Below are 26,951 nucleotides of genomic sequence, written 5' to 3'. Positions count from 1 at the left end.
CATAGTCTGCGTGTGCTAGGTACCATGATTGGCGCCAGGAGGGTACAGTCTAGAAAGCTAACAACAGAAAGAGCTTATTCAGGAGCCGTTAGTAGGCCTGCTCAGATGATGAGGCAGACTGTGGCAAGCAGTGAAGTGGTAGGTTGCTAGGTCAGAAAGTTCGGGTTTGTTGGTCTGTTATTTAGAGACATGACCTCACCACGCTGTTCAACCTGGATTGGAACTCGATATGTAGCTCAGGCTGACCTGAAACTAGAGGTTCTCCTGCTTCCCTCTCCCAACTACTGATGTTTTGGGAGACCACACACCTGCCTAAGAAGTTTGAGATTTGTTTCAAATGTGACAGGAACTAAGGAAGGTAGTGCTATCTGGCATGCCGTGTGTTTGCTTTTAGTTTTTAAAATTCACTTATTTACATGTGTGTCCCTGAGTGCTTATGCAGCACAGGCTGAATGTGGAGGTCAGAGGACAACTTTCGGAAGTCAGTTCTCTTTTTCCACCACGATGCTCATGGGACTAGAACTAGGGCTATTAGACTTGGCAACAGGTACCTTTAGCCGATAAGCCATCTCACCAGCACCTAGTTGATTCATCTTTTGAAACCTGATTTTGCCTGGCCTGGAATTTATAATCCTTCCTACTTCCTAAATACTGGGATTGTAGGTGCTCACCACCAAGCCCAGATGCGACACGTTACAAAAAGGCCTGTCTAGCTGCTATGTGGAGGATGGACATGAGAAATGATACCTGGAATTAGACCCCTAGGTCATCCAGGCAAGAGAGTGAGTTGGCCTGGCCTATAGTTACTGCAAAAAGTTGAAGTTTAGGTAGAATACCGAAAGTACAGTTAGTTGTATTTACCAGAGTGCTGCAGAGAAGCAAGGAAGAAGATGAAGGAGGGGACTTATTCTCATGTAGTATTTTGTGTATGGCTCTGTAGTGGGGGGTGATTAAGAACATGGGACTCTGGACATGTTCTTAATCCTGTTGGCACAAATTCCCGTGAGTGTTCTGAAGTCCTTTACTTTAGTTTTTATCTGTGACCCGTGGATAGTGACTACCTGCTTTATTGAATAATTGTAAGAATTCATAGACAATTTATATTGTGTGCTTGGTTACCAAAAAACCACTGTGCAAATGTTAGCTGTGGTTACTAAGCTGAATATGGATGACAAGGTGAGCTAGCTGGTCTGCAGTTTGATATGGGGACCTGGAACTTGGGAAAGAACAAACCAAGAATCACCAAGTGAGAATATTTAAAGTCATAAACGGGGATGAAATTTGTCAGTCGGGGGGTTATCCAGGCTCAAGACCATCGGAGGAGCAGAGACAAGAGCCCAGAAAGAAACTGAAAAATGCCCCTATATTCTGCCACCAGGAAGCCAATAAAAGGGAACAGTTGGGAATTGGGGTTAAGGTGGTCCTAAGTGCCTCTGGGAAGTTAAGGAAGACAAGGATTGAAAAACCTGGGTGGTGACACACATTTTGATTCTAGCACTCAGGAGGCAGAGGCAGGGAAATCTCTTATGACTTTGAGGCCAGCCTGGTCTACATGGTAAGTTCCAGGACAGCCAGGATTATGTAGAGACACTGTCTCGAAAAACAAAACAAACACTCCCCGCCTCAGCATGAAGGAGGTGTCTGGTTCCCAGTACTTTCTGCGGAATACCTAGGGAGGATGGCTAGAATGGTGTGATAAATGATGATGTATTATATAGTCACAAACAAGGACCATTTCCCTAAGCTGATAGGAAGTTATATGCTAACTGTCTGTACCTGTGAATCTGCTTGGAAGGCTGATACAGGAGAATTGCTTGAGCTCAGGAATTGAAACCAGTTTGTGTAACCTAACCAGCCCCCCCCCACGCATATTTTGGCAGCTGCAAGATGTAGCATTAAGTTTTCCTGAATAAAGAACAGAATAGTTTAGGCAAATAAATTTGGAGCATAGGCACTGCTGGAGATCTGTGACCCACCCCCAGGGGAAGCTCCATAACCCATGCTTTTTTTAAAAAACAAAAACAAGAACTGCAACGTAACCATGCACAAAGCCCGGTGTGTTTCTCTCCTTACCACAGACCCTGCCGGCTTCCCAAACAGAGCGGAACTCTTCATGCGGGGGGGGGGGGGGGGGGGGGGGGATCCAAATGGTTGATGCACAATTAATTACATTGTTTAGAATCCTATGCTTTTATAAACAAACAACAAACTTGGAAACCAACAAATAGGAGGAAGGAAAGCCTGATGTGGTGGCCCAGGCCTTTAATCACTGTAGTAAGGAGGCAGAGGCAGGCGGATCTCTGATGTTAGCCTGGTCTCAGAAAGCAGACACATGAAGCCATCTGAGGCCCTGAAAGATGTTGTGTCAGGGGAGAAAGTAACACTACAGAGTCATAATGGAACCTTCTAGAATTGGAGATGGGAGATAGCTAGGAAGAGACTGGTGTTTATATTAGCAGGTATAGAGGCGACTTTAAAGCACCAGCAGGCTGTTCTGGGTGCTGTGGTGACATCAGGATAGATGGTTGGCTTTCAGCAAGACAGGTAAGCTGCTTTTACAAGTTACCTGCAATAGTGCTAAAAAGTGGTTAAGTTTATCACTAAGGTACAGGATCTGGGGCCCTTGATAAGACGTTATCTTGTGGGTGGGTAGGGGTGTGTGGAATTGTCAGAAATTTATGTAATTTTTTCCCATAGGAGATGACATATATGTCCTGAAAGACTTTGGGAAAATTGAAAATAAAAATCCCTAGAATTTATAGCCCTGATGGTTTTGCTGATGGTCTTGTAAATTGTATATTTAATCAAAGGCACTCGAATGTCTCTTTTTTTAACTATTGAAGAGCCATTTAAATGTCAACATAAGTGATTCCCTCCCAAATAGTGCTGTTTAGACATTAGTTCCTCTAATAGACCATAATGATTCATAAGGAGGCATTTCTCGACTCTAAATTGTAGGCCTATTGAAATATAAATTAAGATGATAAATAATTTGACCTTACCTGAGAGTACTAAGTATTTACACGTGTCAAATACGAAATTACCCTGCATATCAGGGCCCCTAAAAAGGCTGCCTTCGTCTCAGTAAATAAAACGGGTTAATGAATTTCCCTTGGAGAGCGGAGGAAAAAGGGGACTACACAGAAGACTTTGCTCCAGGGGCTCGGCTCTCCCAGCCCTGCAGACGGGCAGCGGGCTGGGGAGAGAGGTTCCCCCGGAGTGCCAGGCGGGTGCTGGCCGCCCTTGGCGCTCGGCGCGTTCCCCTCTCCCCCTCCTTCCGCAACGCCGCTGGAGTTTCAAAACATGGAGTTTCCACAGGAACTTTGCCAGGCCGAGCTCGCAGCCCTCCCAGGATCCTGCAGCGAAATTCGCTGCAGCCGCCCAGCTCCTCCTCCCCGCAGATCGTGCTGACCCGGCGGCCACCCAGAGCAAAGCTCGTCGGCCGGGTTAACTCCCCGAGAAGGCGCAGAGCTTCCGGGGCCCGGCGCCCCGACTCGGGTCCTGCAGAAACGATTATGTCTTCCGTGGGGCCCCTAGCCGAAGCCATCGGCTGAGCCAGTGTGCTGGCCCGGGGCTTGGGACTCTGAGGGGCGGGGGACGCCGAGGCGATTGAGGCCGAGTGGGCACGCCGGCTGCTCGCGCTGGGCTTTGGTTTTGTTTTAAAGCCGTGTTGCGCGCCGGGGTTGGGCGGGGGGAGATGAGATGCAAGGGGGGGAGGGCGCGTAGCACCTTGTCAATGAGAAATTTCCTGTTCGCAAGACTCAGCTTGCAGTTTCTGTCCTGCCCTTGAACTGACAAGTGGATCTCCGCTGCGAGAGTCCTGGAGAGTCTCGCCTGGCGCACGCGGGGGTGGGGGTGGGGGCAGCGGCGCCGAGGCCCCGGGAGCCGGCTGAGCTGGGCCGCCGCCTGCCCTCCCTTTCCCCGGCGCACCCGTGAGCTCCGAGCCGAGCGGTGACTAATCTGTGGCTCCGGGCCTCTTGGCGCGAAGCCCGGGCTCGCCTCCCGCCCCCTTGTCCCTCCTCCTTCCCCAGGCCCTGCACGCAGAGCTTCGCGGGGTGAATCTTGCGGGCTGCCGCCGCCGCCGCCGCCTTGCCGGGAGTGTGGGAAGCGGCTCGAGGCGGGCGACTCGGGAGTCGTTTCCAGTCATTCTCCTTCGACCCCAAGCCCCGAGTGTGCGTGTGTTTCCTTCCCCGTAAGGCACTTTGATCAGCATTTCCTCTGTGCAACCGAGGAGCCAGGGCGAACTGGGGCTTTTTAACCCGTTGCGTGCCAAATCCACCGAGGGCTCCAAGGGGGCATGCCTTGGGAGTCAGGTCCACTCGATTGGCTAGGTTGGCAAAGCCGGAGTCATGTGAAGGCCCGCTGGGTCCGGGACACTTGCCCTGGTGCGGCACACTCCTATGGACAGCAGGCTGCGAAGCCCGAAGCCTGGGGGCTGCGCAGTAACCCAACCTGCCCGGCGAGGCACGGTGCGGCTGGAAAGGCCCAGCGGGCTTAGGCTTCTGGAGGATACAGAGAAGGCCTGCAGGAGCTGTCCTCGAGCATCCTGTTCGCTGGCGCGGGGGATGGCGCTCACCCCAGGGTTGGGGGCCTTGCTCTTGCCCCCCGCACTGGGCTCTGGCCACCGCCCCCTCCCTTGACTTGGCCTCGCTAGGGAGTTAATGATTGATTTACTGGCTCCGAGAGGCCGGCGCCCTCCCAAGCTATTTGTCCAAGCTAAGGAGTTGCTGGAAAGAGGTGCAGAGGCCTAGAGAGCGGGGGTCCCCTAGGAGGGGAAACCGGGCTACCGACGGGAAGGAACGACCGCTTGGTTAGTTTCCAGTGGGAGATTCTAGCCGTGTCCGCGGCGAACCCGCGGGAGGCCCGGCCTGGACGAAGAAGGGTGCATTTGGAAGCGCCACATGTAAATGGATTGGCAGCTGGTGATTAGGCTGCCCGGTTTTATGAGTCATAATAGGCCGCCCGCCTGGCCCTCAACCTGCCCGTTGTAGACTTGGTGTGCTGGGGCCCAAGCCGTGCACTACTCCCAGCCGCAGAGGGGGATGCTCCAGGGGGCCCCGGCCGCGGGAAGCGTTGCACAGGATTTCCTCTCATTTCTCGTAGAAGGCAACACAAACACCCTAAATCAAACTGCTCCGACAACCGGAGGCTCCACACAGACACATCAATAAGGATTTCGCCTCCCGCGTTCGAACGCACCGAAACACTTGTCCTATTTTTATGCAAATGACACCACACAAATAGATCTCGCAGGCCCAGGAGAGGGGCGGGAGGAGGAGGGACGCCGGCGCCCCACCAGGGGGCGGTAAGGGGGGGGCGTCAATCCCGCACCTCGGGGCCCGCGCTGGCTCGGGTGCAGTAGGGCTGGCATTAACCAGGAGGCCCGCCCCGCGTGCGGTGGCTCCCTGCCAGCGCCGCCTAGTCGGCCGCGTCCCCAGGCTGCCTGCAGAGGCGGATTAGGGAAGGAGCGAAGCGAGCCTGTGACTAATCGCAGGGCCTCGGACCGGAGCACCAAGGCCATGTGCGACTGACAGGATCGACACTAGCCGAGGACACGGCGACGCCTCGCTTAATTGCAGGCTTAAAAAATTGCCGCCTGAGCAGCTCTGGTGCAGAAAGCCACAACATATGCGTGGGTTTGGGTCTGGGGAGTGCGCCCTGGGAGGAGGGGGTTGTTCAGATTTCTCGCCTAGAGAGCGGAAGGTTTGGCTTCTCCTGAACCGAGGGAGCTAGATCTCCGGTCCTCGTCTCTGCTGGGTCTTCCAGGGGGGCCCACTGAGTGGCTGTGGGCGCGGTGGCCAGCCACCAGCAATAGCTTTTCTATCATTTGTCCGTAGAGTCGGTGCCCCCCTCTTGTAGGCGACCCGATAAAGGAGGCCTACAGTAAAGGGTAGGATTACAGCGAGCCCTTTAAAAATAAGAACCACACGCTGAACACTTTACTTCGCTCCTCTTCTTTACCCACCGACCGAGACACAGGGCTCCGAATGACCAAAGGAAAGCCAAGTCAAGTAAAAGCAGCCAAGGAGCAAGGTCATCGAGTGCCAAAAGTCTGGGGTAACAGACACGAACCCTCGTCTCTTCGAAGGCCTGTGGTTATAGTCCTAGGCCTCCTTTTTGGAGCCCTGGGGCCTCTCAAGAGCGAAGCGTCGACGGGGCGACTGGTCTGTGAGTGGGGGTGGGGATAGGAAGGCAGTGGCGGGGAACCCTGCGAGAGAAGTTTCCACCACGCTCTGGTCTGCTGCTGCCAAAATCCCCTGGCCCCTCCCCGCCCGCACTGCCTTCCGTTGCCACCACAAGTTTGGTTTAACGAGAGAGCTCTATAGAAAAGCAAACCTTTTCTATAGACCCTGAAAACAAAGGGGAAAGAGACGCGCGAGGCCGCAGAGAAGCGTCTGCTAGCGTAATGGTGCCAGGCCGAAAGCAGAGCATTAGAACTGCAAAAGCCGCGCGGGCGGGAGGAAGTGCGAGGCGGGAGGCGGGAGCGCAGGGAGGGCGGGCGGGGGAGGGGCGCTGCGCCATGTTTCCGTGTCACCCGCCGAGTCGCCGGCGCTGGGCTCGATCGCCAGCTCCCGCCTGCCTCCGTAACAGCAGAAAGCGTGCGATTAGCAGCCAGACAGGCGGGGACTCCGGGCCCGCGGGGCCGCCGCACACGCCACCCGCGGCCCCGGCCCTCTCCCCTCCCCCGCCCGCCGGGTAATCCTCCTCCTCGAAGCTGCGCGGTGTGCACTCTCATTAGAGCAGGGTGGCTTTTCTCCGCGCACTCGCTCCGCTCCCGCTGGCAAAACAACGCCTTCCCCGGCCGGGCCCTGGGCCAGGGAAGTCGGAGAGGGCCGGACGGGGGCGGGGTAAGGCTGGGACAGCCACGCAGGTTGCCTCCGCCGCCCGACCCCGGGCATCCAGAAGATGGGGAGGACCCTTTGGCCCTCCTCCGCGAGCAATGGCAAAGCCGGAGGTCCGTACCAGACTCTCTGTCCCTCGGGAAAGGGGGGGAGATGCTGGTGCCATCCCGACCTACTGCCGTCCGCGGCACGAGGCGAGAATGCGCGGGGCAGATGAGTGTCCGTGTTGAAGAGCGGGGGTGGACACTGGGGACGGTCCCCAGAACTGCATTTTGCCCCCATGTGATTGCGAACGACCTCTTAAGGCCAGAAGCTGGATCTCAGGTGTTGTCGCCCTCAGCCCCTCTGGGAGACCAGTGCCCTCAGCAAGCCTTTGGGCTGTGCGTTTGACCGCCCCAAGTGAGGAGGAACCGGGGGAGGATGCTACCCCACTGCTTTGGAGCCCCATTTTCTGTTCCGTGCTCTCCGTACATGACACTAAGCAGCTTCTCCCAGCACCACGCGCCCAGCTGCAGGGCCCGGAGCAGGTGTTCCTGCTTGGCCGGAGTGGCGGCTCCGCGCCCCTCCTGTCCCAGCTGCGGGGCCGGGGGACGAGTGGGGGGAGGCGCGTTGGTGCTTGTGACTGAGGGGCGTCTCACCGGACGTCTCCCGGGAGGGTCCTCCGTGCTCAAAGGGGGGCATCCCAGGGTGCGGACAGCCGCCTGGAGCCAGGAGAGATTTGGGGTGACGGGAGGCAAGCTCCCGTCTGGAACTGCCCTGGGGGCCAGAGCAGGCCGTTCGGGGTGGCGGGAGGGCTTCCGGTCCCCGTGACTGCGGCGGCGGGGCGGCCGGGAAGTTCCCGGCGCGGCCGCGAGGAGCACCCTCCCCTGGCTGTCGCCGCCGCGCAGCTCTCGGAGCGGCGCCCTCAGAGCCTCTGGGCGTCTGGCGACGCCGCCTTCACCTTGTGCGGAGATCGGGGCTTCAGGGTGGTCCCCGCCCAGCTCCCCCACAGAGAGGCGGGGGTCGGGGACCCTGCCGGAGCGGCCGCTCGCCTCCCAGCCCCTCCTCGCCGCGCCGCGGCTATGGCGGGCACGTGAAGCGCAGCTCGGCGCCGGGAGCCCGCCAGGGAGCGGCCTGGCCCGCCGCCTCAGCTTCCCCACGGGTCCAGGAACGCGGAACCAAATCGGGCCAGGCCCCGCGGAGCTCGCTGCGGCCCTGCACCCCCTCCCTGCCCGAACCGGGCCTTGAGGCCGTGCCAGACGGCTCGCCCGAGGGGAACTCAAGCTGACTAATGGGACGCGTGTGGGCCTTCTGAGAGGCCCGGCTGTCAGCAGATGCCCGCTCGCGCGGCGCTGACGCCGCGACCAGGCTTTTCGGGGAAGGGCAAGAGGAGGGGTTTCCCCCGACCGGTGGTTTCGGCTCCCTGGGGACAATCCGACTGCGGCTGACCCTGGGCTTTGGGTCCTGAAGCTTGGCCCCGAGCGGGCTCCAGGGTGTCGAGCGGAGAAGGTGCCTCAGACCCCGGAGCCGGTGGTGGGCGAAGGCTGAGCTTGGCCTGAGGGACCAGCCTCCTTCGCCGCTTGCGGTCTGGGGCCAGCACTTAGATGGGGGGATTTGCAGGCCATCCTGGGTGCAGGAACTTCGATACCAAAACCTTCAACAAATAGAAAGTCTTCCGGAAATCCCTCAGTGAGATCCCTGTGAGGAGAAAAGGATTACTAAAACTCCGGGAGAGTCCAGTTTAGCTGGGAGTTCTCAGGGTCTAGGCTGCCTTTTCCTCCCCTTAACGGGCTTGTGAAAGCCCGCAGAGTTTCTTATTTTCAATTAACAGCCACCTCATTGTTGACATAGTTATATGACCCTCCCAAATATAGCTACCTGTTTAGTTTCAACACATCGGCTCGATGGTGAAACACAAATATAGACCCGTAACTTAGAGAAGAAAACTGCCTTTGCAAGCTTGTGTAAGACGCAGAAGAAATCCTCATCACACATCCCTGGTTTTACTCAGCTTGATTACACTAGAAATTTTGCCCCCCACGAGAAAGACTGAAACCCCGCAGTAGAGGTGCGACTTTTCCTGGGGGTCCTTGGCGTTGGAGAGGGGTTGCTGGTGGAAAGGAGGTGGATTTTAAATGTCACTTCCAAATGAAAATGCTTTCCTTCGGCTTCTTTCTTTCTTTCTCTCTTTCTGCAGTTTTCGAAAGGAGCATTTTTTTTCGAGATAAGTGACCGATCAAAATCGTGGAGGGGAGGTTGTAAGCAGCCGCTTTGCCCCAGCTTAGCCTTATCTTATCTTTCACACTTGCATGGCGGAAAAAAAATTGGCTTATCTTTATCCCCACCCCCTTCTCGCCTTAATTGCTAAAAAACACTGGTGTGTTAAACGGGCAGGAAGGAGGTCTCTGGATTGTCAGTAGAATAGGAAGATTCAAAAATGTGGGGTCCTGGGGGAAAGAAGGGTGACAGAGTTTCTTTTTTTCTTAGGCCTTTCTTGTACAATGTAGAGGGTCCAGTTCCAGCTGAAAGGCACCATGCCCAGGTTTCTTTAAAAAAAGAAAGAAAGAAAGAAAAACAAAATCCCGTATGGCTTTGGCTTAGGCAGCTTCCCAAGGCCTCTTTTTCTCAGTATCCTATTTACCAACCTCTTTCCTTCATCTCCTCCCCAAACCGTCACTGGGTCTCTCCTTGAAACCTCTACCTTCATCTTCTCTTCTACACATATCCTCCGTTTGGGGGGTGGGGTGGCGGGCAGGATGCAAGGCTGGGACGTGCAGCCTGCTGGAAATCATTAAAATATATGCGTGTGTCTGCAAACACACACTTTTAAATCATGGCGTTTCCCCTCCACGCTGGTATATTTAAACTCCAGAGCTTGCTGGATCTCCTCCCTCTCAGTCGTTTGTCTGTGTCACCGACAGGCCGCTAATGGCCAGGCTTCCAGGCGCTGTGCATTATGCATTAGCCTCCTCCCACCGCTGCCCCACTGCCTCGCAATGCAAACCACTCTCCATCCCTGTTTCCCCAATGGAGGCATGGGGAGGGGACTGTAGGGTCACTAACAGACAGGAGATGCTAGGTTATGGGGTGAAGGCACAGCAGAATGGACCTTAGGGAGAAAGGGAATCAGGTAAAATGTGCATAGATTAATAACTTAAACCATTTGAGATTCCCAGACTTGTGGTCCTGGCCGCGATCACCCCACGGTGACCACCACCCCACAGCAATCACTTCTGGACATAATTTTGGGTGTGTATGTATTGTGAGGGCTCTCAGTTGCTTAGAGCTACACTAGTTGTGCTTTTCTATCTGTTGGCTTGTAGTCCTTTCTTACAATCGGGCAGCCACTGGTGATGGCAGCTTTGGAAGCTCCCTGGGTGACCCCCAGGAAGAGGAGAAGAGAAGCTGAATTAAAAATGGTTGGGGAGCCGGGCGGTGGTGGTGCACGCCTTTAATCCCAGCACTCGGGAGGCAGAGGCAGGAGGATCTTTGTGAGTTCGAGGCCAGCCTGGTGTACACGAGCTAGTTCCAGGACAGGCACCAAAAACTACGGAGAAACCCTGTCTCGAAAATCCAAAAAAAAAAAAAAAAAAAAAAAAGGTTGGGGAGGGAAACAGCTATGCTGGGTGCAAGAGCAGCTGTCTACTCGCTTCCCCCTTTCCTGACACTCCCACTTACCCTGTCCACAAACAGGGTAAGATATGCACTAGAGAGCCTTGCTAAACAAGAACCCTGGCCTAGAGGTAGTATCAGGGTTGATCTGCAGGAGTATTCAGCTTTGATGGAGGGACTAGGCAGCTCCCCAAAGCCCCTATGTTTATGCCATTTGGTTAACACCCAGTCAACCTTTGGCAACAGCAGTGTAGACTTTGAGATTCCAGAGTGCAGGGCCTGACATAAATGTCACCTAGACCAGGAATTTTCTAATGTTGTTTCTCTGAACCATGTTGCTTCTATTCTTTGGGCCTTCCACCTCCAAACAACCTAGAACTTTCCAAAGGTAATTAACCTGTCCAATCCCAAATCCAACAGTTTTCTGCCCAGGGAAGGCAGCTGTCTTTAAATATTTCACAATTAGTAAAATTCTTAGGGTCAAGGATAGACTTCCAATTGTTACTTCATTTGAGTTTTGAAAGGAAGACAGGAGCATAAGCTAGATTGGTCTCCCCGCCTCCCCCCATCTCAGCCCATGAATTTTTTTTTTCTTTCAAGTGCCATTGGGTAAGCCTGGCATTCCCTGACTGGAAGACTGTAACTGTAGCTATTCATATGTTTTTGAAAGAGCATTTTAACATTAACAGGATACTTTTCTCGTTACATAAGCTAAAATGTATCATTTTTACCATTCAAGTGTGGCCTCTTCCAGTAACTTTACTATCTAGTGTCATAGGCCAGCAAACACCAGCTGAGGCGTCTACAGAACTAGGCTTTCCACTCTGCACATACCTGTCATAAATGAAGCCCCACCATACACACAGTTGAAAACCCACCGGTGCCCCAATTGCAGGTAGGACCTCATGACAGGATGCAGGGCCTTACTCCAGGCCTAGGGGTAGCCAGACTGGTAGAAGCCTGGCAGGTCTGTAGCCAGCATAATCCGAAAAGGGCAGGCAGGTTTCAAGTTTGCTCCCAGAAGCTCCAGTTTGCTTTCCCAGTTTCAGAGTCTGCTTAGAATGTGCAGCAGGAGAAGGCCTGGGATTCCGAAGTCCAGCCATTTATAATCACAAGACCTTTTTTTGGGGTGGGGGAGGGGCAGACTGGGCAGCTCCACCTCGGAGTACTTCTCATTTCCTTGCTGATTTATTTTTCAGCTGGCTAAGGGGCCTCCCTTCCCTTGCGCTCACTTGCGGGTCCACTCCATCTATTCCTCTACTTTCATTGAAATCCTCCCCTTTCGGATGTCAGGGTATATCGGTGGCCTGACACCTGGGTCAGTTCCAGAGGGACGTGGAGGAGGGCAGTTGCCAGCACTGAGGAAAAGCCAGACCTTGAGCATCTGAGGTACCCCCCCCCGGGGGGGGGGCGGGCGCCGCTTAGGGATCTGGTAGCAGCCCTGTGAGTACGGACACAAAATGGGACTGCCTTTTGACAGCTTTCTCTACATAGGCAAAGGTTGGACTAACCAGGCCAATAGGTGTGATCCTTCTCCACTTAGGGGACCTGGGAAGATCTCACATTTCAATTCTTAGTGAATTAGACACAGACAGACACACACACACACACACAAAACACACACACATACACAGCGCGTGCTTAATAAGATATTTTTAAAATCCCATGGAATTAGGAAATGCATCCTAGGAGATGGTAGAGAAAGCCTTTAATCCCACCAGCCCATTGGGGAACACCATAGATTCCACAGACGCCCTTAAAGGAGAGGGGGTGACTGCCACAAATTACGTCAAAGGCAAATTTACTGGCCTGTTTGTCTCCAGCATCAAATTTCCCAAGCAGTCAGCCCTCTCTAAGGCCCCTTCGCCCTTACAGCACCCCCTCCCATTCATTTTAGCTCTAGGACTTAAAGTTAGACAAACAGACCTCTTTGTCAGCAGTCCCGGGAGGCCATAGGATTCGGAGAGACCTCAGGCTCCGTGCTCGGCTCCTGGATTTTCCGAAAGTTCTGGACAGTTAATGTGACTCGGACTCTGGGAAAAGCCTGTTCCTGGGAGAGTTGGGAGGTGAGAAGAGGGGGAGAGAAGGTGGCTGGGCATCGAGCCAGGGCTTCTGTGGTGCGGCCTAACCGAGCCGGATGAGCCTGGCACTGCCTCTGCTGCTCGCCCAAGCCAGCCCTCCCGCGCAGCCCGCAGCCGCACAGCGGCCTTTCTGCCTGGAACCGCGTTCAGAGTTTACCCCACAAATACCCAACTCTAGCTTTCTAGGTTATTTTAGACTTGTTTTGAATAAAAGGAGTCGCTTCAAAAAGAAATGTTGCTACAACACACAACCAGCGGCCTTTCCCCCAGCTGTGTCTGTAACTCGCATGCGTTCACTCTAATAACTTTTAATGTCTAGCCTTAAAACGTCTTTATAAAAAATAGCTTTACAGCATAATAGTCCAGGTGTCTTTCTGCTGGTTACAGGAGATGAAAAAAATGTGTAGGTTAGCTTTCAGAGACACCCACCCCCCAGAAAGACCTGGAAGAAAAAGGCGTACATTCCATTCTGCAGGCGCGGGTCCTGGACGCATTAGCAGCCCAGAATGGCTAGGCACAGCTCACTGGCCCGCCTGCCTGCCTGTCTTTTGCATCAGTTGTTACAAGCAGCTCTGGAGCATGAAGATTTAATTCTGCTCCAAGTTTCGGGTTTCAAACGGTAGAGATGTTTCACTTCTGCTTTGAGAAGGGCTGTTTTTATAACTATGGGCTGAGAACTACAACAGAATGAATAAAATCGTACCTAATATCAGTCCCACAGTCAGTAGTGGGCCTCACTTTTAAAAGGGAAAATATCTTCTAGCTAGGGATGATTTGGGCCTTGACCTTGACTTAGTAACCAACTTGAGATGCTTTTGATTATTTTTTGGCATGTAGACGCTCTAGGATATTTAAAAACTTTCCGCGTGGGTTTACTAGCCACTTCCATTTCGGACTTTGGTTCTCATCAAGCCTGCACACCATCCTGTCCCTAGGCAGAAGAGATACTCCACCCCCTTCCCAGAATCAAAAGACCCCCTAGAACCACCGTATAGGGTCAACTTTGGCCTCGGTGTCCGAGCCCCCAGCCTGGGTGCCCTGATTTTCCTTCCAGCCAGCTTCACGAAGTGGAGCTGGGTTCGCCCTTGAGGCTCTGCGCTCCACGGAGGCCGGAACCTCGCTTCTCGGCTTCCCCCTTTCGCCTATCTGCTCCCCCCCCCCACCCCCCATCTGGCACCCAGAGCTGCTCCGGGTGCGCTGTAGAAGCTCAATACGTGTCAATTGAATTGAACTGCTGCGGGCGCAGGCTGTACGCCGCCGCCGCCGAGCCCGGATCTGCACGACGTTACCCAGTGGAAATTTATGTGCTGAACGATGAAGCCAAAAGTTGTTCCTGGCCAAGTAAAATAAAACGCGGGAGATACTCTCACGAGGCCGAGGTGAGAGACGAGGGCAGACCCACCAGCTATCCATCGGAGGTCCGGACCGGGAAATGCTCAAGAACTGGGAGGAACTCAGGCGCATCCCAGTTCCCTTTACGGCCCTCCTACCACCTTGTGCCCCCAGGAGTAGCACCCCCCCTTCCGACGATTCCCACACAATTGAAACGTTCGGGGAGCTAGGACGCAGAACGGCCACCGTTGCCGGTGGTGGTGTTTACGTGTAGCTCTTTGCGCCTGCAGGGAAAGTAGCTCCTCTGGGAAGAAGGGGCGAGGTGGGCTGGGTGGACGCCCACGCGCACTCAGGCTCTGCTCGGCCGGGTCTCGGAGGGGACGCGAGGCCCGGAGAGCGCAGCGCTGGTGGCGAGTGGCGGCTGTGGCGCCTGCCTCTGGGGTTTGACAGCTTTGGCTGAGAGGAGTGCGAGGCGCTTTATGGTAATTGCGGTCCTCCACTGGCCTTCTGGGTAGCAAGGGGAGTCTCGGCGCGCAGCAGGGGAAGCCGCCCCCTCCGCCCCCCAGTCTTCTGGCTGGGGATCTTTTGGCCGACCTAGCCGTCGCCGCCGCCCCAGTCGGTCTGCACTCCCCTAGGACGGGAGCCCCGGCTGGGCGTCAATAGCCAACTCGGCCTGAGCTGGGACAGAGAGGACGGTGGAGTGTGTGTGCGTGGGGGGGGGGGGGGGGAACGGGACACGACACGACCCGACCCTACCACCCAGGTGGTTCGGGGTTCGGATGCGGCGAGGCCCCAATGCACCCGGGTGGGAATCGGTGACGGCCGGGGAAAGTCGGGCGAACCTTTTCCGAGGAATTCCCCCCCCCTCCCGAAACCCCACCGCGGAGGCGCCGCAGCGGAGGGTGAACGGAGACTGGGGAGCTCAAACTTGCGAGAGCTGGAGGCGGCGGCGGCGGGCGGGCGGCTGTCGCCCGAGCGCTGCGCTTGAGGGGGGAGGGGAGGCGGCTGTTGGGAGGGAGGGAGGGCGGGCAGAGGGAGGGGGAGGAGGAAGAGGAGGGAACCTGGGAGGGGGGACGCGTTGGGATCGCGGCGTGCGGCGGCAGACGGAGCCCGGGCTCCCAGCGGCAAGGTGAGGCAGAGCCGCGCTCCGGGCTGAACGGCGACCGAGCTCTTCGGCCGAGGGGGAGACGCGCCGGAACCCAGAGCACGACCGAAAGCGGGAGCAAGGCGGTGGCGAAGGGGGAGCACGCGAGCCGCCGGGCGGAGAGCCCGAGCCGCGCTGTCGCCGCGCAGGGACGACTTGGCCAACACACTCGCTCACACACACTCACACACACACCCAGCCCGAGCGGGCGCTCGCGGCGAACCGTCAACATGGCGCTGGGGCTCTTGCCCGGGCGCGGGCGGCAGCGGCGGCGCGGGAGCTGCTGAGGCTGACCGAGCCCAGTCCAGCTGCGGGAGCAGAGGACCGCGCGGGGCAGTCGCCACCTGCCCGGAGGCTCGCAGCCCGCCCCGCCCCGCCCCACCCCCACGCGGCCCAGAGCCCACCCCTCCGCCGGGCCGACCCGGAGGGCAGCCGGCTAGCTGCAAAGGGAGTCGGAGGCGAGCGAGCGAGGCGCCGGGAGCGGGCTGCGGGCACCCGGGGAAGGCAAACTTTGCTGTTCGCTGCGCTTCCCCTGCCCGGTTCCTTCTCTCCTTAACGTAGCCGCCCTCCCCCGACCCCGCACACGTCCACCCACCCAGCAAGCCGCCCCCGGATCCTCCTCGACGCCTGGACTCGGCTCCGGGGAAAACTTCAAAGCGCCGGATCGCAGGCTCCCTGCCTACTTCCCGACTGGGGATTTCAGGTCAGTGCCCGGAACACCTTTCCCCGGGGAGGCCGCGGGCGGGCTGGCGCGCGGGGGACTGCAGCCGACCCCGTCCCTCGGGACTCACACCCTCCGAGGGTTTCTCCTTCGACTTTAGTAGACCCCCGTCGGGAGGTTTAGCTACCTTGCTCGCTTTCGTTTTTACATCAGAGCTGTAAGTTATTAAAAATGCAGCCAAGCTAAGCGTCCCCCGCGTGGGCACCGGGGAGGGAGGGACTCGACAGGGGACCAGCGGTCTCCCGATGGGCTTGGAGGACGGGGAGTTCAGTGAGTGGAAGTTTGCAGCCTCTGTGTGTCTGCGCGGGAGCGCGGTCGTCGCCGAGCGTCGGAGTCAGGCGCGGGGGGTGGAGTGAGGTGGGGGGGAGTGCTGGGCTGGAAGCTGGGAAGCTCGGCTCGGCGTTACCTCGCTAGCAGGAAGGGGAGGCGGCGGGTTCCCGTCTGCTTTCTTTTTCGACTCGGAAAAGAACTGTAAAAACCCCCAGCCGCCGCCGCTTCGTCTGGCCTCTCCAGGGGCCGGTGGTGCCTCCGAGTGGAACGACGGCTTGTGCGTGCGCTAGTGTGCACGGCGGGCGCCTCGGACCGAGCCGAGCTCTACCTGCCGTCGTCGCGCAACTCCGGTGGGGAGTCCCGGGTTTTTTTGTTTTTTGGGTTTTTTTTCCCTTGGCTTGCCCCAAAGCGTGGATCACGTGGATTTAGGTGGAAAAAAATAACTACTAGGAATCCGTGGAGAGCCGGAGATTCGGACTGGGCCAGTCCGCCCGCCTGCCAGGTCAGCTGCTTTGTTTTGTAAATGTTCTTTTAAGATTCTAATTCGACCTCCTGCCACCTCCCTTTGGGAGACGTCCTTAGGGTAGGTTTTAAGTTCTGAGCCCCTAAGAGCGGGTGTAGACTGCTTGCGTGGGAGCAGGGGCGGGGCGGGGGAAACGAGCAGCTCCCCCGGCCCTCTGCTGGGCTTTGGGGAGCCTGGTGGGAAGCCCTGATGGGCGTGTGAAAGTCTGCGGCCGGAGGAAGTTGGTCCCACTCGGAGGGCGGGCGACGCGGAGGCTCTGGGCAAAGAGGAACTTGCGCACCGGGCGCGATCCTCGGCTGAGGCGGGGAGGGCGAGGCGGCACTGGGCCACAGCGCTTGGAACAGGCGGGAGGTTGCGCTGCAGAGCCACCACCAACCCGGGGGCTCAGGGCGGTGGCGACGAGCGCCTGCTGTTTACGAAGGGAGCGGAGGAGCGCCCTGTACTAAGGCGACTAGTGGCACGTGTAGTCCCGGCGGACTTCTGGCTGCCCGATTGCTCTCGGGAACACGTACCCACGTCCCGAAGACGACCGAGCCTGTCTGCTTTTAGGCCGAGGGCCGAGCGAGGCTTAATTTGCTGCTAATGAATCTTTTCCAGAAGTCTGCGACCTCCAGCTAGACGTCGTGAGTGCCCGCGCGCGAAGGCGCGCGCCGCCGGCGTCTAGGGGATGGGGGTTGGGGAAATGGGAAAGCGAAGAAGGAACTGGAGGAGGGTTATGTTTATTTAAAAACAAACCTCAAAAAGAAACCAGTGCTCTTCAAATAGGTAATCGTACTGCCTGGTTGAGTCTAGACTGTCCGGGGTTTTAACTGTGTAACCCCCTCTCCGCGCACCCTTATTCAGAGAAGGCTTTGGGAGGAGTACTGCTGTATGGTTCTAAGGTTAGTCCCTTGGGCGAAAAGAACATCTTTAAAAATGGACCTGGACTTTACAAATAATGAGGAAATAGCCCACCCCAGAAAGTGGTGGGTTTGGAGTAAACGGACTTGGGTATTTCTAGCCATCTGACACTTCCTGTGGCATTGGAAACGGACACCACCTGGAGAGATGGACCTGTACAAGGTGCTGGATTCGGTTTTGCCAACAGAATTGCTTGTGTGGAAGGCATTTTAATTGTCGACCTCAGAGACACTTGTGTGTGGACATTTGGGAAATACTCGCTTCTCGGTCCTTCCCGCTTCATCCCCCACTTGTTACCTGGTCTGGGTTGCAGTGTTGGCTCTGGTGTTTATTTTGGGTTGGATTGTGTCGTGTAGAGAGCTACGCGGAGGGGTGATTAATGTGCCGCCCAGGTTTACTCTGTGGCTGGCCTTCAGTCCGAGGGTGTACACGACGTACAGGAATTGCCTGCGGTGGTTAGGGGATCACGCGAGGTTCGGTCACCAGGCGTTGAGCGGGTAGGTCTGGACTTGGGCTCGATCGGCGCTGTCCTTTGAGGCGCTGTCACCAGTAGGTGACTGAGAGTTAATTAGGAAGTGTTCTCTGGATCAATGGGCCGCACAGCTCATTAGCGATTCTCTCCAGCCCTTTGCAGGGCCGGCCTGGCCTCCGCCTCCCACACAGCTCCGGCCCCCGCGCTCCGGGCTGCGGAGAGTGCCGCTGGGAAGTGGGGAGGGGTGGTCAGTGAGGGACAGCTGGCGAGCCAATATAACTTCGCCGGGCTGCGCGTTGCGTGCGGCGCCGCGAGGTCCACACAGCCCGCTCTTTCTTCCTGCTCGCGGTCGCCTCCACTGTGTCTTTAACTCGCTCTAGCTGGCTTTGCTGCCTGGCTGCTCCTCCCCGCCTCCCTCGCCTATCTCTTGTTCTCTAAGCACGACGCCTGTGCTCCCCGCCCAGTTTGGGATTAGACAAGATAAAAATAGGACTGCCCAGCGCGCAGAGCTGTGACTGTGCCCGTGTAGCCTAGCCGGGCTGGTGCGAACGCAGGGGGTAGGGTCTGGGGAAGACTAGCAGGGAGCTCGGGGCGGTCAGATTCTTATGGGACCCTCACCCTCTTCCCCGCAGGCGCTGTCACGCTCGCTGGACTCCGTCCGCTGTGAACCGTGCGGGCCAGGGGGACCTGAGCAGGGTCTCCGCGCTCTCGCGGGTGTTGTTGGTGTGCGGGTGATAGATCGGTCTAGACAGGCATGCAGACTCCCTCCCGGCTGAAGGACGGAGTGGGTGGGGGCAGTGGAGAAGGCAGCAGACTCCCGAGAGCGGCTAGGGAGCAAGCTAAAGCTAGCCTGCGGGTCCTGTGGGCCCAGCAAGCCGGGTGGAAGGCAGGTTGCCGGGGGGGGGGGGGGGGGGGGGGGGCAGGGGGCGGTGGTCCTCTTAACCCTTGAAGTACGGTAAAGAGTTTAATGGGGGAAGAGGGACTATGAGTCTAATAGAAGTGACTGGAAGTCGAGTGGTCTGCAGGGGTGGGGGACTGAGGTCTAGATCTGCTGTTTTCCTTTCTCTTCTGGGTGTGCATTTGCCGATTCGTTCACAAATCGAATGCAGCTGCTAGACAGAGTAACTAGCTTAACCCAGTGCTTCTTACTGGGGGAGCTGTGAACACAAAATGGGCACCCTCCCATGAGGATCTGAGTTTAGGAGCAAGCAGGCTATGAAAACCTGTTTCCTAGAGGAACTGGCATGTGTAGGGAAACTCAAAGTGAGAGAAAGTAGTTGGCAAAGGCTCTGACCCAGGCTGCTGCAAATTAAAGGCCCTGAGCCCGAGATGCCAGGCCAGTAAGTTCTGGAGGGAACTTGAGCTGTCCATACATAAACACTTAACCATGAACTTGTGAACAGTTATATTCAGACATGTGCTGGGAAACGATCTAAATAGGAGATGGTCTGGACACTTAGAGAAATCTATCATTTGTATCGATGGTCTAAAATTTAACATAACTCAACGTACGTTAGTTTAGTTCTCTCCAGAGCTGGATATTGATGGGCGGGTCCGCCTATAGATTCCTTCCCCTCTTTTCCTCTTAAAGATTTGTGGTCTAAGATTCCTCTATTTACATTTAAACTGTAAAGCCATGCTGGTCTGGCCAGGAAATGAACTGCCTTATAGGGAAAGCCAAAGAACCTAAAAGTAGTAGGGAGGAATGCTCAGATTAAGATGTACCCCGAATGGCCTGTGCTGGGACAAGTCAAGACACTTTGATCTCTATGCCCTAATGGAACAAGAGATTAAAGAATTGGCCAAGAGGAATACAAACATAGGCATGCAAACGCAGAAATGTATAGTGATATTAGAAAAGAAAAAGTACTGATGTGAATCTGGAAACTGAGGCAGAATTGCTGTGTTGCAAAGACAAAAAAAAATGAATTTAAAGTTGTGAAGAGGGTCACTTGGGGGGGAAAGCACAAAAGGCACGCATATGTATACATGCCTGCCCTAAAATAAGGGCCAATTTGCCAAGACCTCCCCTTTACCTTGAGGAAGACTTCTCACCTGGTGAGACCCAATTGAAAGTAAGACCAGGCAACTACATTGACACAGTCTCAGAAATAATGTCTTTGGGCAGTAGAAAATGGCAAAGCAGCTCCTAAACTGCTGGATGGCCCTTGTTTGGGGTTACTTCCAGTTTTTGCCCTTGCTGATGAGCAGGAATTCTGAAGAGGCTGGGAATTCTTGACCTTGGGTGGCAGGGAGAAAGATGTGAGACTTTGGTAAAGTCTTCTGGGCGAAGGTGGTGTCGGGTTTGGACTGAGGTCGAACACGAAAGAAGCATACCCTCTGGGAGAAATAAAGGAGAGAGTGGCATGCTTTCATTTTGCTATGCTTTTAGCATATATGTTTCCTACCCGCTGGAGGAGACCATACCTGGGGTGACCTGTGCTGGGTGCATTAGCAGGCACCTCAGCGCCCCTAGAAGGCCCTGTAAACTCCTGCTAGGGTTTAGCTTGCTCGGGGCACCGGTTTGCCCCGCTCCCTCTTTGTTTAAACCCAGTCAGGAATTCCAGTTTTTATTGGGAAGATCACACTTGGGTGGAGCCCAGGCCGGCGGGGCAGGGCTGGGCTGTGCCGAAGGCTGGCAGCCTCCTAGAAGGCTTCAAGTGCTGCCCAACCTTAACACAGCCCTCGGGAGCTACCAGCAGCCCTTAACAATGCCTCCCTGGATTTCCTCGAGGACTCTTCATCCAGACACCTAGCCAGACAGGGTGGGGGAATCTGGGGGAATCGCATGGGCTATCAATACTGCGACCTACCGCTCTTTTAAAGGAGCTAGGAAAGGCCCTTTGTTAGGGGTGTCCTGGGAGTCGCTGAAGAGAGTAAATGCGGTGGTTCGGTGGTTTTTGCCAAGGAGTCTCTTGGAACAGTCTGAATCCGGCCTAGTGAGGTCTTCTCCCACACTTAGAAAGGCTTTGGCTGGCCACCATCTGAGGAATTTGGTCAGTGTTGATTGATGGCCAACGGGATTCCATCTTTTTTTGCCGAGATAAGACCTACTTGGTGAAGTTGAGAAATCCAAAAGAGCTGTATTTGTAAGACTGTCCACCTCCGTTGGTAGCTCACTCCTGTTCATCGTGAGCACTTGGCCCAAGGCATGCACTGGCCTCTTCTCCAGCAGCTTCCAAAACTCAATCCCCAGCATGTTCCTCAGGAACGGACATGTGGCATGTTGTGGGGTAGCTCTTGAGGGGATGTTTCTGGAGGTTCTCCCATTCTGGGCTCAAGCTCAGTTCTGTGTTTTCTCAATTCAGATTCTTGTGGTGTGTCCCCACTTCTTTTTTCCAGAGCCCGAGGATGGCTAGCCAGCATCCACAGGCTGGACTCCCCATGATTAGACAAATGGAGAAGTCCACTCAGAGAAGATCCTGACAGCATAAAATATAATTTGTGATCTAAAAGACAGTTTCCAGTATAATCTCATTATGCACCACAGACTCCCGGTGTTATTTTGTGGAAGGCGGACAATGATCAATTTACATTGACCCGGGGCTGGGCAAGCTTTTAGATGGTAATTGCCATATTGATTTGCATGCAAAAAGGAGACCTGCTAAAATTAAAGACCGGAAGCTAAATTAAACTAAATTTATTGTCTAGGTGCAAACCAGGGGAACTATTGGGGGAGGGAGGTGAGTCAGGTTAGGTTGCCAGGGGCAGAGCAGGTAAGAGGCTCTCAGAGCTTGGGTGGGGGCAGTTTACAACTTTCCGGGATATCTTTACCTTGTGATTTCAAAATGTGGGGAGGGAGTTGGGTTTAGGGGAAAAGTTATAAAAAGATACAATTGCAGTGAAGGCCCTAGGTCTTTTAATGCTAATGGTAACTATAAGGGAGAGGGGAGGTTTATAGGGCTATAGGGGGTCTTCCTGCACCATTTCCGGCACTCCCCACCTCCCATTTCTATTGTTCTGGCTCTCTCGAGCCTTTGCTCTGCCAGAGACACCAAAATCTAAAGAGAAAGGAAGAAAAAAAAGCAGCCCTTCTCCCTTCCTGCCTTGCCGCCCCCGCTGTAGACCTTGTGGGCGTGAATGTGTTAGGGGCTAAGCACGCCCTCCACCTAAGCAAGGCCGCCCTCCACCTAAGCAAGGCCGGGTGGGTCCGCACCGACGGGACTGTGGGCAATTGTCTCACTACGGAAGCTCTGCTCGCAAACTCGGTTGGGTGGCAATTGCTCGGGAAGCCGCGGACTCCAGGTGGCCGATGTTGGGGGTGAGGAATTCGGGTGAATGATTGCATTGGAGCGGGAGAAGGTGTTTCTGGGCCTACTTACTGCCAGGGACAGGAGGTTGCATCTAGAGGTTCTGGCGTGCTAGCCGGTTCCGAGCCGGGGCAGGCGGGACCTGGAAACTCCGCCGCGTAGCCAAGACTGGAAAGTTTTTTAAAAAGAGAAAGAAAGCCACTTGCAGAGCACTGGCTGGGAGCCAGGTCAGCTGGGCCGCCTGGCCACTCGGCTGGGGAACAGAGGGAGTGTGCTGTCTCTCTCCACCTGGACTCTTCCTCCTACTCTCTCTGCGGGTCTATTTCAGAGGCTCTCCTCAAGCAGAGCTGTAGACACTGGCAGAGGCACCAGGTGTCTAGTGCCCAAACAAGTCCTCACCAAGCAAAGGTGAAGATTTAAGCCTTCCCCGTGAAAGTTCCAAAAGCAACTGAAAGCCTGGGGTAGGCCTAGAAATTAGGAGTAGGTGGGGAGATGTTGGGGCACCGAGGTTTGGAGGCCATATCCTCTGAGGAAAGGTTGGGGAAAGGAGAAAGTCTTCCTGTTTGCCTTGGTGGTTGGCTTTTGATGGGGACTTTGAAATGCCCAATAGGGCTGATACCTTGCAAGCAAGCCACTTGGCTGATATTTTCTCTCCCACCTCACCGTGGTTCCTAGGGTGTTTTCTTGGAGTCTTAGAAGAGGTAGATAGACATAGGGGCACCTTCCGAAGGCATTTTGCTCGAACTAGATAATCTATTGCATTATGTGCCAAGTCCAGGGTGGAAATCTCAGCTGAAAGACCAGTAGTCAGCTTTTTCCCTGAGAACTGAAAGGCCAGGCCACCTAGTGGTGCCTGCTGCAGGCTAGCACCCTAAAGGAATGTGGCACCTTGTTGGAAGCCTTGGCCCTCACACCAGGGCATCTCCGCGGGAGAGATTTGTAGTGTGTAGGGGGAATTGTGAAAGCCTTTTCAGCAGCCTTAGAGATTGCAGTAATGTTTTGGGGAGACGGCTCTGGGCTCATACTGGATGAATTACATAAGGCTCACGAGCCGCCTCTTTACCTTGTATTTGATACACAAGACCCAAGAAACCTTCCAAATTTATTTGAGGTGAAAACAATATGTGAAGATGGGGATTTCAAATGACACAATTAGACCAATAGTTGGCTCCTCTCTGCAACTCCAGGACCGAGTTTGACCATGGCCCACTTTTTACTAGCTGTGTGACCTTGGGGGCAAGTTATTTATGGCCTCTGAACCTCAGTACATTTCTTCATTTGTATGACTGGGGATAATTATCTACCTTTAGGACCGAAGACAATGCTTGGCACATAGTAGGCTAGAGGGTTAATAATTGCCCTGAATGACTGCCCATGTTTCTATAAGTTGCTCCTCAGTTCTCTATAGCCCCCAAGACCTGCTAGGCCTGTGTCCCAGGGACCAAGTATGCAGGTCAGCTACTCCCTCCAGGGGCATTTCTCTGGGTCAGCCTATGTGGGCGCCTCTCTCCCTTTGTTAGAGTTCTTTGCCTTATGCCTTTAAGAGATTCCATATGCAACGACTTGGATTTTTTTCCCTCTAAGTGGGATCATTATATGGTTAGGAATTGATTCCAGAACTGCTATCTAGGTGCTGTTTGGCAAGTTTTCCAGCCAGGATTTCAGGCGAGGGACTGGAGCTGCTGGAGGAGTCCTAGTTGTAAGAGATGAAGGAATGGCCTGCTGCAGAGGCCAGAGGTGCTGTGGTTTGATAGGGATTAAGTCCGGATGTTATGAAGGCTCTATGTGGTTTTCAATAAAGTCAGCCAGAGATTGCTTCTTTTATATCGATATGTATTTAAAAAAATTACTAGCATGAGAAGAAAACCAGACCTGTGTGGATCCAGGGCGGTAGGAAGCTACTGTGATCAGGTTTCCTCTTGGACTCCCAGAGGGGAAGTCAGCTTTTGATTGAAGCTACACTTGGTTCTTGACTCTCAGGGGAGGCCTGCTCTGAAACAGGAGCCCTCCCTCCCTCTCCCCCCTTCCCTTCTTTCCCTAAAAGCCTTTGTGCTGAAAGAGCTTCTTTAGGCACGAATCCCTGGTCCCTCTAAAGAATGCCTTACAGCCTTTGCTGACAGTGTTTTGTGAGCAGGGTGTTTTACCAGGCCAGCAGTTTTGCCCCCGTTTCAGCTCACTATTTTAGAGGTAGTATAGGGACTGACTGCTCCTCCTAACTGCCGTGATGGCCACAGTGTGGGGCCCAGCTGCCTGCAATCTGAAGGCCCTGTAACCTTTGCCCTAGGGGCCCATTCACGAGGGGGCAGAGGTGGGGAGCTTGAGGACCCAGAATTGTTTTCGAGGATGTTTGTTTTCTCGAGCCCAAGAGGCTGAGGGTGGACACGGGCAGGAGTATGTCCCAGCTTTTTGAGTCTGATTTCAAAACTTGCTTTAATTGGAGAAACTCCTAGGCATTTCACAGTTCTGTACAAATGCGAACTTGAAATAGCTCAAGACCTACGTCATTTAGGAAAGGATAAATGAAGTACAAAAATGTTCAAACTATGTAAATCCTTGGAGTTGTCTGCCCTCCCATAAACACATGACAAGTGCCAAGGCATTTCCAGTCAAAACACCCATGGACCCAGCAGCCTCCATCCTTTGTATTTATTATTTTATTAACAGCATTTTACACAGCATTTAACAAGCCCAGACTGCCTGCTTTCCACAGTGACTGGGGTGGAAAGTGGGTGGGGGTGGGGGAAAGTGGTCTACAAACCCACTAGCTGGAGAGATCTCTCCAGATGGAGAGGCATTTTATTTCTACCATCCAAAAAAAGAGCCAAAAGTAGTACTGAAGAGAAGGCGCTCCCCTCCCATCCTAGGAGCATGGTTGGCTTCTATAATGTGTCGGCACCCAGCTTCCACTTGGAAGGTAAAACCATGTCTACTGTAGGCTACTCTGTCCCTCGGTGATTGGTGCTCTTCGAAGAACAAGTATTTGTCTGTCGTTATTCCATATCCTGGTGGAAAGTTTCTAACGAAAAGTAATGCCTTTCTTAAGTCATAAAATGAGCCTTGTATGATTATTTAATTAAAATCTATTTAAAGACCGATTAGGCGTGTAATTTGCGCTAATAATGACGATTATGGAAATGTTCAACTTAACCAAAAATCATAAAGGAGACATTTTGATCAGTGGGGCGACCAGTAAGTATTCAATGAGTTGGGCAATTTCTGAAGGACCAGAGGCGGACCTCTGTGGGTCTGCACAGAGGGCAGACATGCCCAGCCTCTGTGACAACTTGGAGCGCTGCAGGCCTCTCTGTCACAGACCAAGCCTGGCCACCTGGCCCAGTGGTCTAGGAGTGTGAGCAGCCATGTCTTCTTCACTCCACACACCCCCAGACTCTACCAGAAAGAGTCTCAAACTGCTAAACCACCGCGAAATCTCTGCGAAATGGCGGTGCTCTCGGTTTAACAAACTGCACAGAGAAAAGCTGGCCTTGGCTAGAGCCCGGAGGGCTGGGGTGGGGGGAGAGCCAGGGTCCCTTGTTCCGGAGAAACCTGCCAGCTGCTGGGCTTGGTGTGAAGGCGAAGGCAGACACAATGCTGCTGTTGTTGGTTTGATCTCTAACTGTGGATTGTTAGTCTGGCTTTAACTATGTGGTAAGGGGGAATGTGAAGGCTGTTTACAGCGAGTGCAAATAATGTGACAGCTGTTGGCGCGAGCAGCACTGCGCCTCCTCAGCACTCACACAAAGCGCGCACTATGCAGGCCCCGCAGAGGAGCTGCAGAGGTGGCCACCACTTTGTCGCTGGGCTCCATCCCGTCACCAATAAATCCCCAGCACACACCTTAAGGACTTCCCAAGGGTGGAGTGAGGGTGTGGAATGGTTTATGTGTTGTGGTTTAGGGAACTTGTTAGGCAGAGGTGTCAGAAGAAGGCCCAGGGGGCCTGGAGTGTCAGTGTCTGGAGGGGTTTGGCCAAGATCCATGGACCTAGGTCCTCAGCTGCTTGTGACAGAGTTTGCAAGATTTGGGAAAACAACCAGCAGCTCCAAGTAAGCTTGTTGGAGAGAATGTGTTCTTAACTGAAGGCTTTCTGGGGATTCCAGGGGCTCTGAAGGCTGTCGTCCCCCCTCCCCCATGGCCCTATTCAGACAAGTTAGAGACGGGGCGGCTGCTGTGTTCTGGGCACCATTCCTCGGAATGGAAATGCAAATATGTGGGTTCAGGATCCAGAGGGTGTACATCGCAGGTTGACTTGGACTCACACATCTCGTAGCCTTCCCTCTTCAGCTAGAGCCACAAAAGGCCTGCTGAACGCTCGCTCTGTGGGCACCAGGGTGGAAAGGAGAACAGTTGGGGGTGACAGTCACCCCCTCCAGTCCTAGAGATGCATAGATGGTCAAGAACTTGGGTCCGTCTTTTAGGTGGCCTGGGGCAAACTGAGAGGTCATCGGCACCCCAATCCCCCAGGAATCCCAAGGTTGAAAGAAGCTTCCTAAGCCCCGGCTGTCCATGGGAGATAGAGGATCTTTTCAGGCTAACTTAATTCTGTATTCTCCCCTCCTGAGTGACTTTGGCCCTTGGGTGGACAACCTACAGGATGTCTGAGTCTAGAGACTCCCCACCCCCCAGGTAACATAAACACGCCGAGCTTTAATGTGGACTTTTACATATTCCCCTTGGGGAGCTGGAAGATGCTTCTGGAGTGATACATGAACTTCGTTGCCAGTTCTATAAATTGGTCTCTTTTTATGACGTGTGCCATTTTCTGTAGGAATGTTGCTTGCAAAACGAGTTTCGCCTTGGAGGAAAGGCGGAAAGATAAACAAGCCT

At 54.5% G+C, this 26,951-nt stretch overlaps 1 protein-coding gene across 6 annotated transcripts in view; it reads left to right on the top strand.

The window, feature by feature from the left end:
* Positions 1-26,951, top strand: part of Bcor (BCL6 corepressor) — a 122,505-nt gene that overhangs the window by 64,338 nt on the left and 31,216 nt on the right. For 4 of the 6 annotated variants that reach the window (XM_057759645.1, XM_057759643.1, XM_057759644.1 and 1 more), the window contains exon 1: positions 14,951-15,693. The exons of the other annotated variants lie outside the window; for them this stretch is intronic. The gene's annotated coding sequence lies outside the window, so the exon portion shown is untranslated. Of the gene's footprint in view, positions 1-14,950; positions 15,694-26,951 lie in introns of those variants that run through there. 6 annotated transcript variants of the gene reach the window in all.

The sequence above is a fragment of the Chionomys nivalis genome, chromosome X, assembly GCF_950005125.1.
Source record: "Chionomys nivalis chromosome X, mChiNiv1.1, whole genome shotgun sequence".
NCBI lineage: Eukaryota > Metazoa > Chordata > Mammalia > Rodentia > Cricetidae > Chionomys > Chionomys nivalis.
Note: the sequence above shows the minus strand (reverse complement) of the source record. Positions and strands in the feature narration are given on the sequence as shown.